This window comes from Arvicanthis niloticus, chromosome 8 (assembly GCF_011762505.2).
Source record: "Arvicanthis niloticus isolate mArvNil1 chromosome 8, mArvNil1.pat.X, whole genome shotgun sequence".
NCBI classification, from domain to species: Eukaryota; Metazoa; Chordata; class Mammalia; order Rodentia; family Muridae; genus Arvicanthis; species Arvicanthis niloticus.
The window spans coordinates 18806474-18827321 of record NC_047665.1 but is presented as its reverse complement, the minus strand read 5'-3'; positions in this window follow the sequence as shown (position 1 = coordinate 18827321).

Genomic DNA, 20848 nt, shown 5'->3' with positions numbered 1-20848 from the left:
TTTCCTTTAGTTTTTTTGTTTTGTTTTGTTTTTTTTGGTTTTTTAGTTTTGTTTTGTTTTGTTTTTTGAGACAGGGTTTCTCTGAGTAGCCCTGGCTGTCCTGGAACTCACTCTGTAGACCAGACTGGCCCCGAACTCAGAAATCCGCCTGCCACCGCCTCCTAAGTGCTGGCATTAAAGGCATGTGCCACCACTGCCCAGCGCCTGTCTCCTTCGTTTAACACTTTTGATTTCAAGCAGTCATCAGAGCACCACTACAGACATCACCTCTGGAGGAAGAATAGTATAAAATCAGGAGCTGCCATAGCTCAAATGCCTTCTTCATCTTTGAGCTGCTAAGCAAAACTCTAAGGGCAAGAGACATTCACTGAGTCCTAATGACCCAGACGTGGAGAGCTCCTCTTCCCTGTGTGGATCATGCCAGAGCCAAGCCCCTTTAAGTAAACAGGCTCATCTATGAATCATTAGAGACAGAGGTGCCAAGAAAGCTACTGGATTAGTTCAGCATTATAGGCAGGAGGCTTGCAGCTGCCAACTGCTTTATAACCATTTTTATGAAGTATTACTCACGGTCCTCCAAGGAGCTAAATGAGGAAAATAAGTCTTTTACTTAAAGAGGCATTTGGCCACAGTCATTCTGGAAGCAGCAAGTTCATGTTCCGACTTCCAGACAACTCTCCAGGTCAACATTCTGTCACAAGGAACACTTGGCCTAACAGCAAGAATGTCCTCATGTTAATGGACACAAGGTGTGAGGTTACATTAAGAGCCCAAGTCGAGCAGATCAGTGAAGCACAGCTGAGCCCAGAAGACAGGAAACCTGCTTCTGGCTATGGTCGGCTCCTGGATTAATATCAGTGCCAGTAAAGTCAGGGTACAATACAGTGGCCCTAACAGGGCCTGCTATGGCTTGGGTTTTAAATGCCTCCACCCCACATACTGAAGGTTTGATTCCCCAGAGCGGTCCTATTGAGAAGTGGTGGAGTCTTCCAAAAGAAGGTTCTAGTAGGAGGTTGTGGTGGTTTGAAGGAGAATGGCCTTGTAGGGTCATATATTTAAATGTTTGGTTTCCAGTTGATGGAACAGTTTGGAAAGGATTAGAAGGTAAAGCTTTGTTGGAGGAGGTGTGTTACTAGGGGTACTTCCAATAAGTGAGCTCTCTCTCTCTCTCTCTCTCTCTCTCCTCTCTCCTCTCTCTCTCTGTCTTTCTCTCCTCTCTCCTCTCTCTCTCTGTCTCTCTCTGTCTCTCTCTGTCTGTCTCTCTCTGTCTCTGTCTGTCTCTCTCTGTCTCTCTCTCTGTCTCTCTCTCTGTCTCTCTCTCTGTCTCTCTCTGTCTCTCCTCCCCTCTTATCCCTCTCTTCCCCTCCCCCTTCTCCTTCTTCCCTTCTCTCCCTCTTGCTTGTGAATTAGATGTAAACTCTAAAATACTGTCCCAGCACCACGCCTGCCACGGTCATTGACCCACCCTCTGAAACTGTAAACAAGCCCACAATTAAATGCTTTCTTTTCTAAGTTGCTTGTCTCGGTGTCTCTTTGCAGCAACAGAACAGTAACCACGTCACAGGTCCTCAGTTCTCGGAGAGCATGCCCTTAAGGGGACTGTGGGACCACGGCCTTTTCCTCTGTGGTTCAAGACAATGATTGACTTTTGCTCCTTCCTGCTTTCCTGTCATACTGTGCTGTTCCACTACAGGCCAAAAGAAGCTGCCCCACCCATCATGCATAAGGCCAAATAAACCTTTCCATTTCATAAGCTGATTGTCTCAGGCATCTGTTACAGTTATGGATGGCTGTGCTCTACGTACCTAATAATTCCCCATTATTTCCCACTAAGAGCTTTTCTAGGGAAAAAAAAAACAAAAACAAAAAACCCTGGTATTTAAACACAATGGCTTGCATACATGTAATAGCCCAGAGGCAGATAACTTCTAAGCTTGTCCAATGCCTCTTTCATACTCAACATCTAGGTTCTTTTGAATTCAAGGGTTTAGTCTCTCCATTCTTCACTATCAGGAAGCAGATAGAATAAGGCCCAGCAGCACAAGCCTGTAATTCTAGCACTTGGAAGATAGGAGTTCAAGATCACCCTTGGCTACTTAACAACTTTGAGGCAAATCTGACTGTTTAATATTCTGTGTCTTTAAAAAAAACAAAACAAAACAAAAATATCAGCTACTTAGCCACAAGCTGGAAAGAGACCTAAGGAATGTAATCTGGTTATACTGTCAAATGCCTGACAGAAACTTGGAAGTTATATAGAGAAAGAGAGATATTGATGGACAGCAGGTAGCCATTAGCTCATGACACATACTAGGCAAGTATGTAGCTCCCTCAGACCCAAGGTGCACCTTCCATGTTGCGACAAGAGGGGGGGGGGGAAAGAACAAAACAGAGCAATGTCAACACCGGTGTGATCACAAATGAATCTGAAATGGTGAGACAGGGATGACGCTAGGGTGCAGAGAGGCTGGATTCTGATACCTGTCCTATCATATGTAAGCTAGGAGACCTGAAATATGCCAGTCAAGGGCTATGTGGGTGGTTGGATATGCTTGGGCCAGGAAGTAGCACTATTAGGAGGTGTGGCCTTATTGGAAGTAGGTGTGGCCTTGATGGAGGAAGTGTGTCACTATGGAGGTAGGCTTTGAGACCCTTCTCCTAACCACATAGGAGACACTCTGCTCCTGGCTTCCTTTGAAACAAGATGTAGAACTCTCAGCTCCTCCTGCACCATGCCTGCCTGGATGCTGCCACGCTCCTGCCTTGATGATAATGGACTGACTGGACTTCTGAAAACTGTAAGCCAGCCCCAATTACATGTTGCCCTTTTTAAGAGTTGCCTTGGTCATGGTGTCTAGACACAGCAATAAAACCCTTACTAACAACATCTTCGAGTACAAAATAAAAAAAGTTCCGTGGCACTCACTTTCAATCCCAGCACTTAGGAGACAATTGGAGGAAGAAGAATGAGGATCAAGGTTTTCCTCAACTACATAGTAATTTTTGAGACCAGGTTGAGGTATATGAGCCCCTTGCTCAAAATCCATAAATAAATAAACAAAAATTATACTGGGTGATAAATAAGCTTACTTCTAGATCTTTTGCTTGATGATATCAGGGAAAACAAAATAACATGATAAATTGTGTAAGAGACAATATCCCCTCAAGTTATATACATGTAATAGACAATATCCTCTCAAAGTATTTAAATGTAATGATCAGAACTGACAGCTTGACAATCTTTCAGTCAAAACTTAGATGTATATCATAAGCTCTGTCTGTAAAAATCATTGTTTGATTTGGCATATAAATGAGTCTTCTGAGTTTCTACAGTTGTATTGTCAGTCGTGACCATTTATACACAGTTGTTGATGTAGCTGCGTGCTTTATTTGTTTGCTGGTTGGGGTTTTGTGTGTGTGTGTGTGTGTGTGCGTGTGTGTGGTTTGGGGGTAGTATTTATTTGAGACAAGGAGTCACCCTTTTTCCTAGACTGTTCTGGAATTCACTGGGTAGTTTGGATTAACCTCAAACTCATAGCAATCTCACTGCCTCAGACTCCTTAAGTATGGGTATGAATAATCTTGTCCAGACCAATATATTTTTATTACATTTAATTATTCATGTGGGAATAGGGCATACATGGGGGGGCCTGAAGACACCTTGAGAAGGTGGTTTCTCTTTTTCCACCCTGTAGGTTCTACATCTCAGATTTATAAGCAAGCGTCTTTATTCTCTAAGCCACTTTGCTGCCCAGCACCAACCCGCCCCCACACCCCATATATATCTTTTAAAACTCAATTTTTCTTATATAAATACTCAATCATTTTCAATAAAGAAATGGGAATACGTGTAAAATTTCAGTAGATCACGATCCAATTTCATCTATAAACCTAAGTTATCACAAACCACTTACCAAAGGTTAATACAAAAAACACCTAGTCATTTAGAATCTATTCATTTCACAGTAAAGGCAAACATAGCTTTACATAGAATTTCCTCTGCTCTATTCATTTAAATGTCTCTCATTAGTGGGGAGGATATGGGAATCTGATTTCTGGAAACAGAAGATACCTTGGTCAGAAGGCCCTACAGAACCTGCTGTAAGTGCTGTAAGACCTTTGAATGACAGCATCCTTCTGACAGTCAGTCATTGCTAATTTCAGTGGCTACAGTAGGTGATGACGCTGATGAAGAAGCATGGGACCAATTAAGCTTTTGCTTTTGCTCTTGTACAAATAGTAAACTGGGTGAAGCTAGTGGCACATTCCTGTACTTGAGAGACAAAGGAAAGGAAAAAGAAAACAAAAACAGAAAAACATGTCCAGGTTAGCCTGGGCTAGAGGCTAGATAAGACATTCATAGCCAGCCTAAGCTACATAAGGAGACCTCATCTAAAAACTGAACGTCTAGGGATTTAGCCCAGTGGTATAATACTTGCCTAGTGTGTACAGGTCCAGAACAGGAGTGGGGGTGAACTGGCTGCTGTTGTTTGATTTATTTTTATTAGTATCTGTTGGTTGTACATATTAATGGTATTCAGTGAGGTATTGCAACACATGTGCACAACATGCAATCTGGCTGTTTTCTGAACATAGTAACGTATAATTAATGAAAATGATGTATTGCCTTCCAAGCTGATTACCTTTGAAGGCAAAACTATATAAATGTTCTTCTGTTTAATTTGGCTACTTTTTAAAAGCCTCATTGCTTTATAATTAGATAATAATTCCATACTGTGAAATGAGTACTTCCAAGTGCCAGCTCTTTTGCTAACCATTTTAAAATGGATTTATTATCTCAAGTTCACAAAAGGGTGTCTCAATTCCCAATTCCCTCCCCCCCCCCAGCTTTCCAGAGCCCCACTCTCTCCTCTCCTTTGAAAGAAGAGTCCCCATTGCCTGAGAAACTTCACTGTGGCCACCAGAAGCACTAACTTACCTTGCTCGCAATCACCAGTGGCTAATGAGACCGGAAGCAGAAGTTGTTGACGAAAGCGTCCACACAAAAGGAAGACAGATTGATAGCAATTGTACCCCTTGGTCGTTTCCTGTTCCTCCAACTGTGCAGCCTGCGGAGAAAACGACAGTAGTCTCGAAATTTATAGATAGAAATCACAAACTAAAAGTGGTCCGACCTGCTGGTGCAGACCTGTGATCTTAGTTAATTGGAAGGCCAAGGCAGGAGGATTGCAAGTTCAAGACCAGCCTGGACAACACAGTGAATTTAATGCCAGGTTGTAAAACTTAGTTAGGCCTTATCTCAAAAAAAAAAAAAAAAAAGTTAAAAAGAAGTCACATGCACAGCTCAGCAGTAGAATGCTTGTCTAACATTCATGAAGCCATGGTTCTACACCCGGTATTGCAGAAGGAGAGAGAGAGAGAGAGAGAGAGAGAGAGAGAGAGAGAACAATGGGGAGAGGGAGGAAGGGAGGAAGAAAGGAAGAAAGGAAACTGTTGGGGGAGAAAACAAGGAGAGATGGGGGGAAGTAGCAGAGAGTTAAAATAAAAGAAATTTTGTTTGGGCAGTATCATTGACCTTCCAGGTCATCCATCGTTGTCTATTTTCAGAATTATTGTATTTTATTTTATTTCATTTTACTTTTAATTACATTTAATTACACACATCAGAGGCAACTGTCAGGTCTCCTTTTACCATGCAGATCCTGGGAATCAAACAGAGGTCATCGAGTTTAGTGACAAACACCTTTATTTACCTTCTGTACCATCTCACAGGACCCAGAATTATTTTATACAAGAGAAAAAAAAAAAAAAACTCTTAAGCCACATTACTTGGGATGTTTTATTCTATGCTTTTAATCCTACCCGATATACTTTCCGCTGTCTTACACATAAGCAAGTTGAGATTTACTCATGAGAGAATGAAGTAATTTGCTAAGAACCACAGACATGTGGAGAAACATGATTCAACCTAAAGGATCCAACTGTTGCCATCCTACCTCTCAGAGCCTTGGACACGAATGTTTACTGATTAAGGATAAAAGCCATCTAAGGCATGATAATACATGCCCGTGATCTCAGCAAGAGAGGAGTTGATACAGGAGAATGGAGTGAGGCTAGCCTAGGCTACCTAGTGGAGTGAGGCCAGCCTAGGCTACCTAGAGAAACCATGTCTCAGAATCACAACAATCAATAAGATGGTTTCTTGGATAAAGGCACATGCCACCAAGCCTGATGACCTGAATTTGGTCTCCAGGATCCACACGGTAGAAGAAAATAGACTCCTGAATGCTGTCCTTGGGTCTACACACACACACACACACACACACACACACACACACACACACACCCATAGCATACATGTAATAGCTAATCTTGGCTGACAACTTGGCTATATCTATAATCAGCTAAAACCAAGCAGCTAAGCTTACCTGTGAGGGGTTTGCTTGATGGAATTCTTTGAGGTAAGAAGATCCATCCTAAATCTGGATCGTCTGTGGTGGGAAGACCAACATCAAATCTGGACCGCACTTTCTGGGGGCAGCCCACATAAAAAGACATAGAAGAAGAAAGCTTTATCTTTTTGCCTACTTGCCCTCACTCTCACTGGCATATTTATCTATGTTGCTACTGAGGCATTCCTTTGCTGGTACTAGAACCTACTTCTTCAGGATTCCCTCCCTGAGACTGTAGCACCAGATTGGGACTGCTGAGATATCCAGCCTTGTAGACTGAACAACTACAGGATCCTTGGCCTTTGCACTGGGAGACATCATTTGTTGGACTATTCAGACAAGCCACTGTTGAGGTTTGGTCTTTGCCATGTACTGTAACACTGAGCGCAGGCCCCCATGACCTGCTTGCCCCAGAGACAAGAGAGTTCGCATGTATATCCAAGTGACAATGTGCAACCTTGCCCCAAGTTATTTTTGATTGGTGAAGATGCTGAAAGCTGGGCAGAAGAGACATGGGCAGGGTTTAGGGTTCCCAGGCTTGGGGGTTGGAGGAGAACCACGATGAGGGAGCAGAAGGTGATGGAGGAGAGAGAAACCACCATGGGCTAGTGAGTCATGAGAAAACGTGCCCCTGAGGGCTGGCCAGGTAGAGTTAAGAGCAGCCCAGATGCAACACAGTAAATAATGAGTTGGGGTTATCAATAGGAAACTAGACTCTAGTAGCATAGAGGGTAGATGTCTGCCCAGCTCTAGTGCTGATTAAGGCTTACTGTAAATATAAAAGTTGCTTGTCTTTCAACCAAAAAATAAATGATCAAAGGAGTAGGAAGCCTGGATTGGGATTAAAAATTTCTACAGCAAGCCACCCTAATAAATTATCTCTTTCTCTGTGTGTGTGTGTGTGTGTGTGTGTGTGTGTCTTCTGTCTATGTCTGTGTGTGTCTGTGTATGTGTCTATAGCTGTGTGTGTATGTGAGAGAGAGAGAGAGAGAGAGAGAGAGAGAGAGAGAGAGAGAGAGTCTGTGTGTCTGTGTGTGTGTCTTCTGTCTGTGTATGTATCTATGGCTGTGTGTCTGTGTGTAACTTTTTTCATTCTATTAATTATGCTCATTTAGAAAACAATGTTTTGCCTGGTTGTGGTGCCGCACACCTTTAATCCCAGCACTCAGGAAGCAGAGGCAGAGGCTGGTAGATCTCTGAGTTGAAGACCAGCCTGGTTTAGACTAAATTCCAGGATATTCAGGGCTATACAGAAATCCTATCTCAAAAAAGAAAAGGAAAAAAAAACTGACTAAGGTAAGACAAAAGCATACAAGCACACACATCCATACACACATAAACATAATTTAAGACTTCTGCTCCCTTTCCTGGGTTGTGGCCGGTAGAGAGAGGAAGCCCTCAGTCATGTGTAATGTCGAATGGCCACACCTGCAGTTAAATAGTGGCCGCGCATGGAGTGCTATGTTCTGTGCATGGCAGAAGACCTGAAGCATAGTTATTTCACTGGACACCACATTTTCCATGACTTCTAAGAAAGCCAAGAACAACTCAAAGCTTGAGGTTGGTTTCAGTGCCAGCCCAGAAGCAAATTGTACCACACCACTGCATTTCATGTTTCTGATTAGCATGAACCACAAGCAGTTTCACTAAAATTAAGGCCTATAATTTCAGAAGAAGACTGTCCAGATTGATAGATCATCCTATCTTCCTAGAAATATCAGGCCACCAGTGTGTTCTTCTGACTCAGCCTGATTATGAAATTACTGAAGACCATGACCCAGTCCAGCCCTGGGTGAAGAAGGCTTTTCAGATAAAATCAAACTATCCACTAGCAACTTCAGAAACTCAATGGGAGCCAGAGGAGTTACAGAGGAAGGGCCAGAGCGAGACTCTCCTTGGAATGTCTGAACTGTGCTTCTAAGCCTCTGTGCCAGGCCCATATGCCTGTCTGTTTCTCTAGACCAATGTTTCTCAACCTGTGGGCTGAGACCTCTCTGAGGGAGGTTAAGTGACCTTCTCACAGAAGTCACATATCAGATATCTTGCACATCATCTATGTGTATTGTGATGTATAACGGTAGCAAAATTACAGTCATGAGGTAGCAATGAGATAATTTTATGGTTGGGGGTCACCACAGCATAAGGAGCAGCAGCAAGAGGAGGGTTGAGAGCCCCTGCTCTAGACAGTCTCCCCACCCAAAACCTGCTCAGTGAGATCGTCTAATGACTCTCATCTCATTCTGGTTGCAGAATGAGTTTGCCCAATGGGGAGTGTGCGAGTGTGCTAGAGTAGAGAACAGAACACTCAAAGGTGCTGTAAGCTGGCTAAGCCTTTCAACTAGAGATCAGTTCCCCGGCAGGGATTTCCCATCCCCACCCCCACCTCCACCTCCACAAATAAAAAAGAAAAAGAAAAAAAGAAAGAAAAGGTCTTTCTTCGAGTTCTAGGAACCACTCTGTTACCTGACTCCTTCCTTCCTTCCCTCCTTCCACCTCAGCTAGAGTAATGGCTTCCCACCACATCACCCTCATGCCCTACCACACCTTTAAGGTTTCCCTACCATTCCCATATTGGCAAACTTCCCTCAAAGAGCATGCTTTTCTTTCCTCAGGGTTCCCAAAGAACTTCTAAGCAGATGCAAATTAGTACATGGAAATCCAGAGCACTTGAAGCTGAAGGTAAGGGGGTCTGCATATGTTCAGGTAATTTGGCTCATACATGGTCACAAACAGAGACAGACTCTTCTGTGTCTTGACCTTCCAGATAAACCACGGGACAAATAACTTCTAGGACCTGACTAGATTTAGGATCATTCTAGAGCTCTCCTTTCCTTCCCTGCCCTTCTTCCCAACTATGAAGTATCTCCTACAGGCTCGTGTGTTTGAACACTGGGTCTCTAGCAAGTACTGTTGATGAGGAAGGGTGTATCATCTTTCAGGTCATAGAGCCTAAGGATGTGAGGCAGTTGGGGTGGGGGGAGCTTGTAGCCTGTCTTTTTGCTGTTTTGTGAGTTCTTCTTTCCTCCAGCCTTCACCCTTCTGCCATCCTTTCAACCTTCTAACACTAAATAAGAGAGAGAAAAAGATTAGAGAAGAAAGAGAAGAGATCCCTGAATTATTCAGGGAATTAAACTGGCGACATTATCTTTAGACTACTTTCTGCTGATTAGGGATATCAAGTTCCTTGGGGCAAGTTTGATCTTTACAGTCAGGATATAAAATTTCTTCTTCTTTCTTCTTTCCACACAACTACTCTCAGGGACCTAGCATTTACATGCCCTCTGAGAAGTCCCCAGAATTCCAAACACACAATCACAGAAACTACCTGTAGTATCAAAATCACTCCCCTGCTAGAGCAAGAGGCAAATCATAAGTCAGCTGCTGTGGACAATCTGAAGCAGCCCCATATCCCACACCGGGGGTTAAAACGAGAACACTCATCCTCTTTCTACATTGGGGGGGGGGGGGGAGGTTCAAGACAGGGTTTCTCTGTGTAGCCTTGGAACTCACTCTGTAGACCAGGCTGGCCTTGAACTCAGAAATCCGCCTGCCTCTGCCTCCCAAGTGCTGGGATTAAAGGCATGTGCCACCACTGTCCGGCCTCTTTCTACATTTTTTTTAAAGAAACCAAAATGCTTACCAAAGAGGTGTGAGGTTTTTAGCCAAGCCCCACTTCCTGTCCCTTCTCTGCTTCCTGATTGGGCAGCAGTAACCTCCCTCACCATGTTCCTGCTGCCCTGTCTCCTCAGCGATGATAGACTGTAGCTTCACAGTGTAACTCAAAACAAAAATCTCCTTTTGTTGCTTTTTGTCAAGTATTTGATGAGAGCAACTGAAAAAGTAAACACTATGCCTCTCTTCCTCCTAACTATGTCTCTAACACATGTAGGTCCCTCTCCTAGTCACACTACACATACCCCAACTCCCCTTTAGCATAAACTAAAGAACAGTACAGGACAATGAGACTTAGAGAGAAAACAAAGAAACCATTGTTTGCCTCTCCCACATCTTAATCCTGAAACCACTACAAAATCATCCCCACCAAACCCTTTCTTAAATTTTAATGTGGGCTTAAAACTATTTTTGCAATGTACTCACTGACATAAATTACAACTTCATGTTGTAATGGTTCAGGTTAAAGTGAACTATACATGGGTCCATGGTCAGCTAATTCCAAAACAATCTGCCCTTGACTTTTCCTTAAACATCTAATTAGCACAAAACTGCAACAAAAGGCAGAACAATGCTGGAATCTGGCGTCCAGAAAAGAGCTCAGCCAATTTACGGTTGTCAAGCATTTGTGCAGCTTGAGCCGTGGACAAAGCTAGAGTTCTAACCCTTCTCTCGTTTCCAATTATGTAAACCGCAAAAATCAGCTGTTGCCAAAAGCACGCATAGATGTAATCCCCAATTTTCCAATTCAAACCTGGATGTAGATTTAAATTGCACGGGTAAAGCTGTGAGTAATCGAAGAAGGGAGAAATGGACAGAGTAGGCAAAAGCAGAGGGACAGAAATGGATACAGAGTATCCAACGGCAGAGGGGAAGAAATGGACACAGAGTAGTCTTACAGCCCGCTCCCCAGCCCCACCCCCACCCCCTCCGAGGACGTGTAGTGCTAGCTCTTTTCTCATTGCTGTGACAAAAGCAACTTAAGGAAGGGTTTGTTTTGGCTCATGGTTTGAGGGTACTGTCCATTTTTAGCAGGGAAAGCCTGTCAGTAAAGACATTATAACCACGGAGTCAAGAGTGTGAAATGCCTGACCACACCCATCTGCAATCATAAGGACCTTTTATTTAACCTGTGAGAACTATGAAGTACAGATACCAAGCACACACTAGATGATGCTCAATCAATGTTACGCCCTTTTCCCTCCTCTTTAGATGGCTTATGAATTATTTCAGTCGGTAAGAAACATGTGAAGCCAAGGATGCAGAGAAGGCAGTAGAGTGCTGGCCCGGCACACACAAAACCCTGAATTCAATCCAAGCACAGCACAAACGGGGTGTGGTGGTAGCAAGCACCTGCAGTCCCGTTCCTCAAGACATTCAGAAGTTCAAAGTCATCCTTGGCTGCACAGCCATTTCTAGGGCTACCCTAGAATACAAAAGACTAAGTTAAAAGAATAAGAAGAGGAGGGAGGAAGTGGGGGAGAGAGGAAGGGAAGGGAGAGAGGAAGAAGAAGAGAGGGGGAAGGAAAGGGAGGCAGGGGAAGGGAGGGGGAGGGAGAGAGAAAGAATAATAAAATAAACTGAATTAAAATAAACGCATCACAGCCGAAGCGTATGGACTTGACTAGGACGGGAATATTAGGCTTCCACTTATATTTTTTTGCCTCTGTCTTCTTGTTTTGGACCTGGGCCAGGTCACCACTTTCTATGTCTTAAATGTTTGTATCCCCTTCTGTGCTCAGTGCATAATAGTAAGAGAAGAAAAAGATTGGCAGCCTTCAAAGAGAAATAAAGATGAGGGCTAGTCACACAGACCCTGCCTCGGAGAGCAGAAGGCAGATGAGGAGGACCAGTCTCTATGAGTTGGAGGCCATCCTACTCCATATAGTGAGTTCCAGGACAGCCAGGGCTATATAGAGATCCTGTCTCTAAAAACAAAACAAGGGGAAGAGGAAGAGGGTGGTGGGAGGGAGGGGACCAGCAGTTTTCCTCTCTGTGTGCACCAGCATGCATGTGCACACAGCCCAGCACAAAAATACACCCAGACACATAATTAAAAATAAAGTCTTTATTTTTAAAAACTGCACCAAAAATAATCAATAACCCAAACAAACTTTTCTACTATTATCATTTTGATCAATCTTAAACCCTTGAAGCTTTAGAGAAGAGTTAGTGCATCACTAGCCCCTTTACAGAATATAGAGATTTGTTTTAGACACAAAGTCAGGTAGCTTCATTCCTAGCCAGATAAGCCTGCCTAGTATAAATCCTTCCAACATGAGAAGAATCCAAATGGTTTTTCCTTCAAAACCAGTTCATTAGAGGCCTCCTCCTATCATTTGCTCGTTGTTGTACTTCTGCAAGCTTGTTTATTTCCATGACAGGTTATCTTGGGAGTTTTGGTTTCTGTCAATTTTCTTATCCTCGCTCCTCATCTGCATTCAAGGCCACCCATTTCTATACACCTGTTTAGGGGCCCCGGAAACTTATTACTGCTGTGGTCAAGTCATGAAAGCAATCCTCTCCCCAAGAGACAATTTCCTCTACAGCACCAGTGCCTCTTGTTAGGATAAAAATAACCGTGCCCTCCACAGCTCAGCCTGGCTATTAAGGGTTGCCTGTTCTTTTGGCTCAGCACCCCAAGGCAATGACAGAATTTATTTTCTATTATTTCCTCCAAACTTTCTGGAGGTTCTTTTTAACCTGGCAATTAGTGCAAGCGAGGTTCTAACACAGCGGCTGGAAACCAAGTGTGTCAATGAGCCTTGTTGGGGTTCTAGAGAGAGAGAGATGGAGGAAATTGGACTTTTGTTTTCTTTCTTCTGTTCATTCCTAATTCCTCTTTTGCATTTGGGAAGCATGGCTCGCCCACATGCGTGCATGTGTGCGTGCGTGCATGTGTGTATTCCGTCTGTGGTTTTCACGCTCACAAACATGCAGCTGAAAGATTTGAAGAATTGGAATGTAAGCCTTTTTTTTTTTTTCCCTTCCATCCTAGCCTGGGTCCCATGTCCCTAGATCCCCACACTTCCCAGCCCTTCTGGACCACCACTGGTCTTTGATGTGATAATCTGAAGGTAAGCATTGGTTGAAGCTGTCTCAAGAGCTACTGTAGAGATGGCTACAGTCTTCAACACCCAGGATAGACGGTCCCGGGCTCCCACAACAACATACGTTTTCTTTTTACACTACCAAAGAGAAAAATCTGAACAAATTGGAACAGGATCTTAAGCAATGCAGAGGGGCTCTCTCTGCTCAGAAGTAAGAAACTAATCAATGGGCTATCAACATGGGTTCTCTCTGCCCTTAGCACCGGAATCATTTCCAGATGACAGCATGCATGTGATTAGGGTCTTTTGGCAGCTCATTCCTCTCTCAGGGCCCTGGAAGGGAGAGCAAGAGGCTCAGTGGCTGGCATCCAAGATATGAACTTGCTAGCAGGTAACACTTGACCCTGATTTATGCTGAGGGGGGTTCTGGCAAGAAAGAAGTCAAAAAAAAAAAAAAAAAAAACCAACCTCCCATAGGTTAAGACTTCAAATGATGCAACCGTAATTCATTAGCAACACATATGATGCAACACACATGATGGGCAGGACTCTCCTGGCTTCCTGGGAGAAGAGTCATGGTACCTCTAACAACATTAGCCATTGAAGTCTGTAAGGTTGAGAACCTAACAATACAAGCCTGCAATTGTGATGAGCACAGGAGACAGAGATAGACCAGGTAGCTTAGGGACAGAAGCCTGTATCCATGTCCTTGATGAGAAGTAAACATGTCCTTGGATCTGCCCTGGCAATAGACCAGAGCTTGCAGGAGCCTGGCATGTGTGGGGCTGAGGCAGGGGATTGGAGGTGTTTCCTGGTCAGCTTTTCTGCTATGTCTTTTCTCCTAAATGAGCACCTGGCCTGAAAAGCTGTATTTGAAAGAATGACCAAAACTCCAGTCCTGATACTCTTCCCTTCTGGGGAGCAATTTTGGATTCTATCTCTAGATTTTCATGATAAAAATGGGTCATAGCGCCGGGCGGTGGTGGCACATGCCTTTAATCCCAGCACTTGGGAGGCAGAGGCAGGCGGATTTCTGAGTTCGAGGCCAGCCTGGTCTACCGAGTGAGTTCCAGGACAGCCAAGGCTATACAAAGAAACCCTGTCTCGAAAAACCAAAAAAAAAAAAAAAAAAAAAAAAAGGGTCATACCTAGTCCTTAATTTTAGCTCTGCTTCTAAATCCTTTCAAATCTCAAGTCCTGAAGGGAGAGGATTGTTATTATAGCCTTAAGTGCTGCTCAGGATGGACCCTCTGTCTGAGTACTGCTTCTCTCTCCCCTAGTAAGACTAAAAAGGTACATTACTTTAGCAATTCCCTGGGCCTTCTGGTCAAAATAATGAATATCCTGGCCCTGTGTGATATCTTGCTCTGCTCCCAAGATTAGAACATCAACATACTGTCTTCTCCTCTCTTAAAACTTGATTCAGGGCACTGGAGAGGTGGCCCAGTTGTTAAGAGTGCTTGCTGCTCTTCCGGAGGATCCTAGTTTGGTTCCCAGCACTCACACCAGGTGGCTTACAACCTCCTGTAGCCTTGTCTTCAAGGGAGCCAGTGCTGGTCTCCATAGGTACCCACACAGACACCATACACATAAATAAAAAATTTTTTAAAAATTCCAGTGGGGCTTGTCCATCACCTGGGCAAAAGACCACCCTCATGAAGGCCGATTCACCTAAACCTATGTTTAAGGGATGGGAGATAAACTAAGCACTGGCTTAATATCTCCATCTTGGCCACATGGCCCAACTAACTTTCTCTTTTCCTTCTTTCTTTTCCTTTCAGACACTAGCTAAAGCCTAGGGCCCTTTCCTTGACCCTCAGGGCCTTTTTCATTTTATCTCTAAAAGCTACCCACACCCAGTCCTACCACAGAACTATTTGATGAGCTCAATTGCTGAGACAGCCTGCCCTCTCAGACTCCATCTGAAGAGCCATGGCTCACGTTCTCTCTCTCTCTCTCTCTCTCTCTCTCTCTCTCTCTCTCTCTCTCTCTTCTCTCTTCTCTCTTTCTCTCTTTCTCTCTCTCTCCCTCATCCTCTTCTCCATATCCTTTCTCCTGATGACTGCCAAAAATTATAGCTTGCCTGCACTTTCTCCTGTGTGTGGTACAAGAGATGGAACCCTGGAACCCAGAGCTTTATGTTTGTTCTACCACAGTGTTACAACCTCATTTTCTGGCTCATCTCTATATCTCTCTGTGTCTGTCTGTCTCTGTCCCTCTTCTCCCCTCCCCCTCCCCCACCTTTTCCCTCTGCCCCTTCCCCCTCTGGAATCCACAACCAGTCTGACATTGTCTCCTGATGTCAGGGAATTTGAAGAGGGCTGGCCTCTCAGATCTGGGCACTCATTTCCTGTTCCTCCCTGGTCTCAGTATCACAGACCCCTCACCTCCATGTCCAGAGTCACCGTAAGTACACGCCTCCTGCCTTTCAACCAGACTTCCTAAAGCTATGGAACCTGTGGATCTGAGGATGGACAAAGGAGGGAGCCCATTCTATCACTCAGGTTCCCCCAGCCAGCCCTGACCCACCCTTATCTGCACAGCACCAGGCTGTCACCTGAGGCCTGGTGTCCCCAGGGCGGGGCGTCTCTTGACAACCCTCCCCCTCCTCACCTCTCCCCTCCATCACTGCACACACTTCCTCTTCCCTTCTTGAGCAGAGTTGTGGAAGGATCTCCTTCCTCCTAGACCCAAATGAAGAGACTTGACGTCACGTTTCACCCACAAAGCGGCCTCTCAGTATCTTCTGCCAAACTAAAAGCTACTAAAACGCCACAGAGACATTCTGGCACTCCCTTGGGGGAGGGGTGCAATCGACTGTCTTTCCCCGTGGATCACAAAAGGACTTTTACCTCCACTGCAAAATTTTCTCAAACTTTCACCCAGAGCATGTTTTAAAAAGTGCTCAGGTAACTGTAGGGTAATGGCGTGATTTTCACCTCAGGGACTGTTTGGCAATGTCTAGAGATACTGGAAAGAGGTTGTGGCCTAAAGTGAGTAGAAGCCAGGTAGGTTGGTAGCACTAAGGTGAGACACCCTGCTATATGGGCCAATGGACATCAGAAGAAGTAACTTAGCCCAGGTGCCCTGTCAGGGTTTCATGCCTGTAACCCCATCATGCAGGAGATCAAGACAGGAGGATCTCAGGTTTGATGTCAGCCTGGTAATAAGCAAACCAAAAGATGACACCAGATAAGCTACTCTCTTACCCCTGCTTTTAAAGAGGGATGAGCCAAGGTTAGGCTTCTGAGCCTGAGGACCCGAGTGCAGTCTCCATGGTGAAAGGAGAGAACGGACTCCTGCAAGCTGTGCTCTGCCCACGTGTGCCATGGCACACAAGAATCCACATATATACACACTAACTAATCAGTTAACAACCAAAACCAGGGCCGATGAAGAGAATCTATTCCCTTCAACAGCCTTTAGCAGAAAAACAACAGCCCCAACTAAGAAATACCAAGCCCTGTGCTTCTAAGAACCTCTGTAGGGTATTAAAAATTTTTTAATTTTTTTTACTGCATTTATGATTGTGAGTGTGTGGGGGGAGGAAGAGGAGAAGGGGGAGGGGAGGGAATACATGAACATGTTGAGAGCAGAGGTCAGCTTTATAGACTCACTTCTCTCCTTCCCCGTTCACACGGGTTCTGGGGCTCTAACTCAGGTAGCCAGGTTTGCATTAGCGAGAGCCTTCATTTGCTGAGCCATCTCACTGGCCCCTGCTATCCCTCTTTCAAGGATATGGCCTGGTGGGGTAGCCAACATGCCCAAGGAGAGGAATTGACAGACCCCCAAGTGAGTTGAAGTGAAGCTGGGCATGTCCTGCAGGCAGGCAGGCAGGCAGGCAGGCAGGCAGTTCTCACCAGCATTTGTCCTCCTCTTGCTGAGCAGAGAGGACCTAAGGGAAACATAAGGCTTGACTGTAGCAACCTGTCCTGAACAGTAAAGACCTTTCCTATGTTTTCTATGGGGGATTTTTTTGCTGCTGTTGTTGATGGTGGTGATGATGGTTGGTTAGGGGCTTGTTTTTGTTTCTTTGGTTGGTTGGTTGGTGGTTTTGAGACTCAACATCAGTCTGTAACCCGGGCTGCCCTAAAACTCATGGTTCCCCTGCTTTGCCCCTAGACCCTGGGATGACAGGCATGTATCATCATACCCTCAGCAATTCTGTGTTTTGTAGACAGAACTTCAAAGTAGGAGGTCTCATTCAGGAGACTTAAGATTTGTTTTGGTCTCTCTTTCTTGTTTCCCCCCTGCGCCCTAGGCTGGCCTGAAACTTGCTGGACATCCTCGAGTGATCTAGAACTCCTGATCTTCCTAGCTCTACCTGCTGGGATTAGAGATCCTGCTATTACAGGGATGGGCTACACCTGGTTTATGCCATGCTGGAGATCAAACTCTGTATGGGAAGCATTCTACCAGCTGAGCTATAGGCACGGTCCCTGGGATTTGACCTTTAAAATTGATTATTCATCCAGAGTGGGATCCATAGTAAATTCCAGGTCAGCCTGTACTACAGAACAAGACTGTCTCAAAAAAGAAAGAAAAAGGAAGAAAGGAAAGAAGGAAAGAAGGGAAGGAGGGAGGGAGGGAGGGAGGGAGGGAGGAAGGAAGGAAGGAAGGAAGGAAGGAAGAAAGAAAGGAAGAAAATTAATCATGCTATTGATGTATTAAGTATATTTTTAAGTATACTTTTTGAGTGTAGGAGGTACATGGACTTGCTGTGCAGCTAAAGATGACTTTGAACTCCTGATGCCCCTGCCTCCACCTACCAAGTGGTAGAATCACAGATGTGTATCTTCATGCCCACTAAAAAGCAACAACAGAAATAATAGTAATCATATATTTAACAATGTATTTTCTTTGTTGTTTCTGTTTCTTTTTTCATGCTTTTATTATTGTTGTTTTACACTTATTTATGTGTTTTGGGGGTTGGGGGGTGGGGGAGCTCCTGTCGGGCTGCATGTTGATGGAGGTTAGAGGAGAATTTCTAAGATTCTGTCTTTCCACCACGTGGGGTCCAGGGAGCCAGCTCAAGTCAAGTTTGCTTGCAAGCACTTTTTATCTGCTGAACATCTTGCCAGCCCTTATTGTTTATTGTCTGTTTGTTATTTGTTTATTTGTTTTATTAAAGCTGCATCTTTAAATACCAGCGGAGAGGAGCCCACCCCAGATGATTCCATGGGGAGTCTTACTAAGTGTTTACAGAAGAATTCACACTAAGTTTATATGATCTCTGAGAGGGAGAGTAAGAGAGAGAAGACTATATTTCCTGATTCACTTTTTGATGCTGTCCTGACCCCCATCCAGACAAAGACCACATAGAAGAACTTCACCCAGGCAACAGGGAGGAGCCACAGCCCAACCCTGTCCTCACTAGCAGCCACAGGACTTAGTTCCCTTCCCCCTCAGCGACCCCCACTCAGGTAAAGCCACAACCTTGACTCCACCACAGAAACTTCAAGATGAATCAGCCTGAAGCAAAGGACTGGGTTTATCGAGTGTCTACACAGAGGGTTGTGTGAGAAAAGAACAGTGCACAGCAAAGGAAAGGTGAGGGTTCTTAGAAAGGGACTGTCACACTTTGTTGTCACAGTTAGATGGCCACAGGATGCCCCGGCTTTATGAATTGCATTGCTCAAAGGACGTAATTCACAGTGAGCTTTAAGGATTAACCGACATTTAAAAGTTGACTAAGGTTTAAAGATTAAGTTGAAAAAAAAATAAGCTGGCTTATCTATTTCTCTTTTATGAATGAAATTATCAGGTGTTTTTACAAGTGTTAACACAGTTTAAACTCAGGCCACACTCATGCTGGCCATGAACCTGCCCGTCAATGTTCTTCACATCCTTGTTCGAGGTGCCCTAGGAAAGAACACTCTGTGGGCAATCTTGGTTTTATCACCTGCACTGAAGTTTCCTGTCTCTCATCAGCAGGAAACAAACTAGATCCCAGGGTGAGGAGCTCATTCCTTCCCTATGTTCCCTTGATTTCTTGTCTGTCTTTCTGCCCTGCCTTGTGACCACTGACCCTAGCCTCAGGACTATAGATGCAGAAAATCCTTAACAATGCACTAACAGATAGCCAGGCAACCATGACATACACCTGTAATTCTGGCATTTTAGAAGCCCACACAGGAAGACTGTGAGTTACAGAGCAGTCTGCACAACACAAAAAGACCTCATTCCAAAACAGAAAAAGAAAAGGAGGAGACTAAAATCATTCAATGATAAGTAATCTTTGGGCTGGAGAGATGGCTCAGCGGTTAAGAGCACTGACAGTTCTTCCAGAGGTCATGAGTTCAAATCCCAGCAACCACATGGTGCTTCACAACCATCTGTAATGGGATTTGATGCCCTTTTATGGGTGTCTAAAGACAGCTACGGTGTACTTACATATAATAAATAAATAAATAAATAAGCCTTTTGGCTAGAGAGGCCAGAGTGAGCACGGCCTGGACCGAGCAAGGGCCACAGCGAGCAGACAAAATTCAACCTCTATTCATGATAATAATAAAAAAAAAAAAAAAAAAACCTCAGAAAAGAATAGGAATAGGAGGGGGAATTTCCAACTCGATAAAAAGCACCCACAGGGTAATGTATACTTCTGAATTGTATGTATTCTGAATTGTATGATGGATGTGACACTTAATGGTGAATGGTTTCTCCTGAGATCAAGACCACAGCTAAGGCAGCTACTCTCCCCCTTCAGGGTGCTAGGGACGGACCTACCTCAGGACCTGGACAGAGACATCACTCACTGCATCCAGTATAGCTTTTTCTCGGTGCTTAATATTGAACGCTGGGACCGTGTGAATGCTAAGCAAGTGCTAACTCTTCCCCTGAGCTACTCACAGCACAGCCCAAAAGTACAAGAGGTTGAGCTTGGTGCACATGCATGCACATGGTTTGTGTGTGTGGTGTATGAGTGTGTGTGTGTGTGTGTGTGTGTGTGTGTGTGTGTGTGTGCCTGTGCTGTGCCTGTGCCTGTGTCTACTTTACCTCGGCTGGTCTAGAATTCACGGTCATGTTTCCTCAGTTCCCTGAGGACCACAAAATAGATGGCTGATTATATACAGGCTCTTAGAGAATAGTCTATACAAAATGCTCCCCATGATGACTGTTCTTTGGACCCTGTCACAAACTGAATAATGGGTGGGACTTTCCACAGGTACTCTCCAATGGCTCTCCTTTACTCCCCCTGGGTTGTGGTTTCCCCCCTGAGTTGTGGTTTTGGGCTTTAAATTCTCTCTGTCTCCAAAGCCCCAGGGTCAGACCCCACTACCCCTGCGTGGGTCATGGGTCATGACCTCAGTATACTGATCAAAATATACCTCTTGCTGATTGCATCAAGTTCAGTGTCTTGTGAGTTAATGGGTGGCCTCGAATTCCTGAGGCTTGGGTGAGGTCCTCCTTTCGTGAGAGCCTTACAGATCATCAGAAAACTATGCTACATTACAAAACCTAGTCTCCAGAGAAACATACTTTATGATAGCATTTCTATAATAGTCTTGAAATTGTGAAATGAAAATGGAAAAAAAAAGTTTTGACAGGGTTCCTCTACATTTAGCCCGGCAGTGGTGGCGCACACCTTTAATCCCAGCACTTGGGGGGCAGAGGCAGGTGGATTTCTGAGTTCAAGGCCAGCCTGGTCTACAGAGTGAGTTCCAGGACAGCCAGGGCTACACAGAGAAACCCTGTGTCTCGAAAAACAAA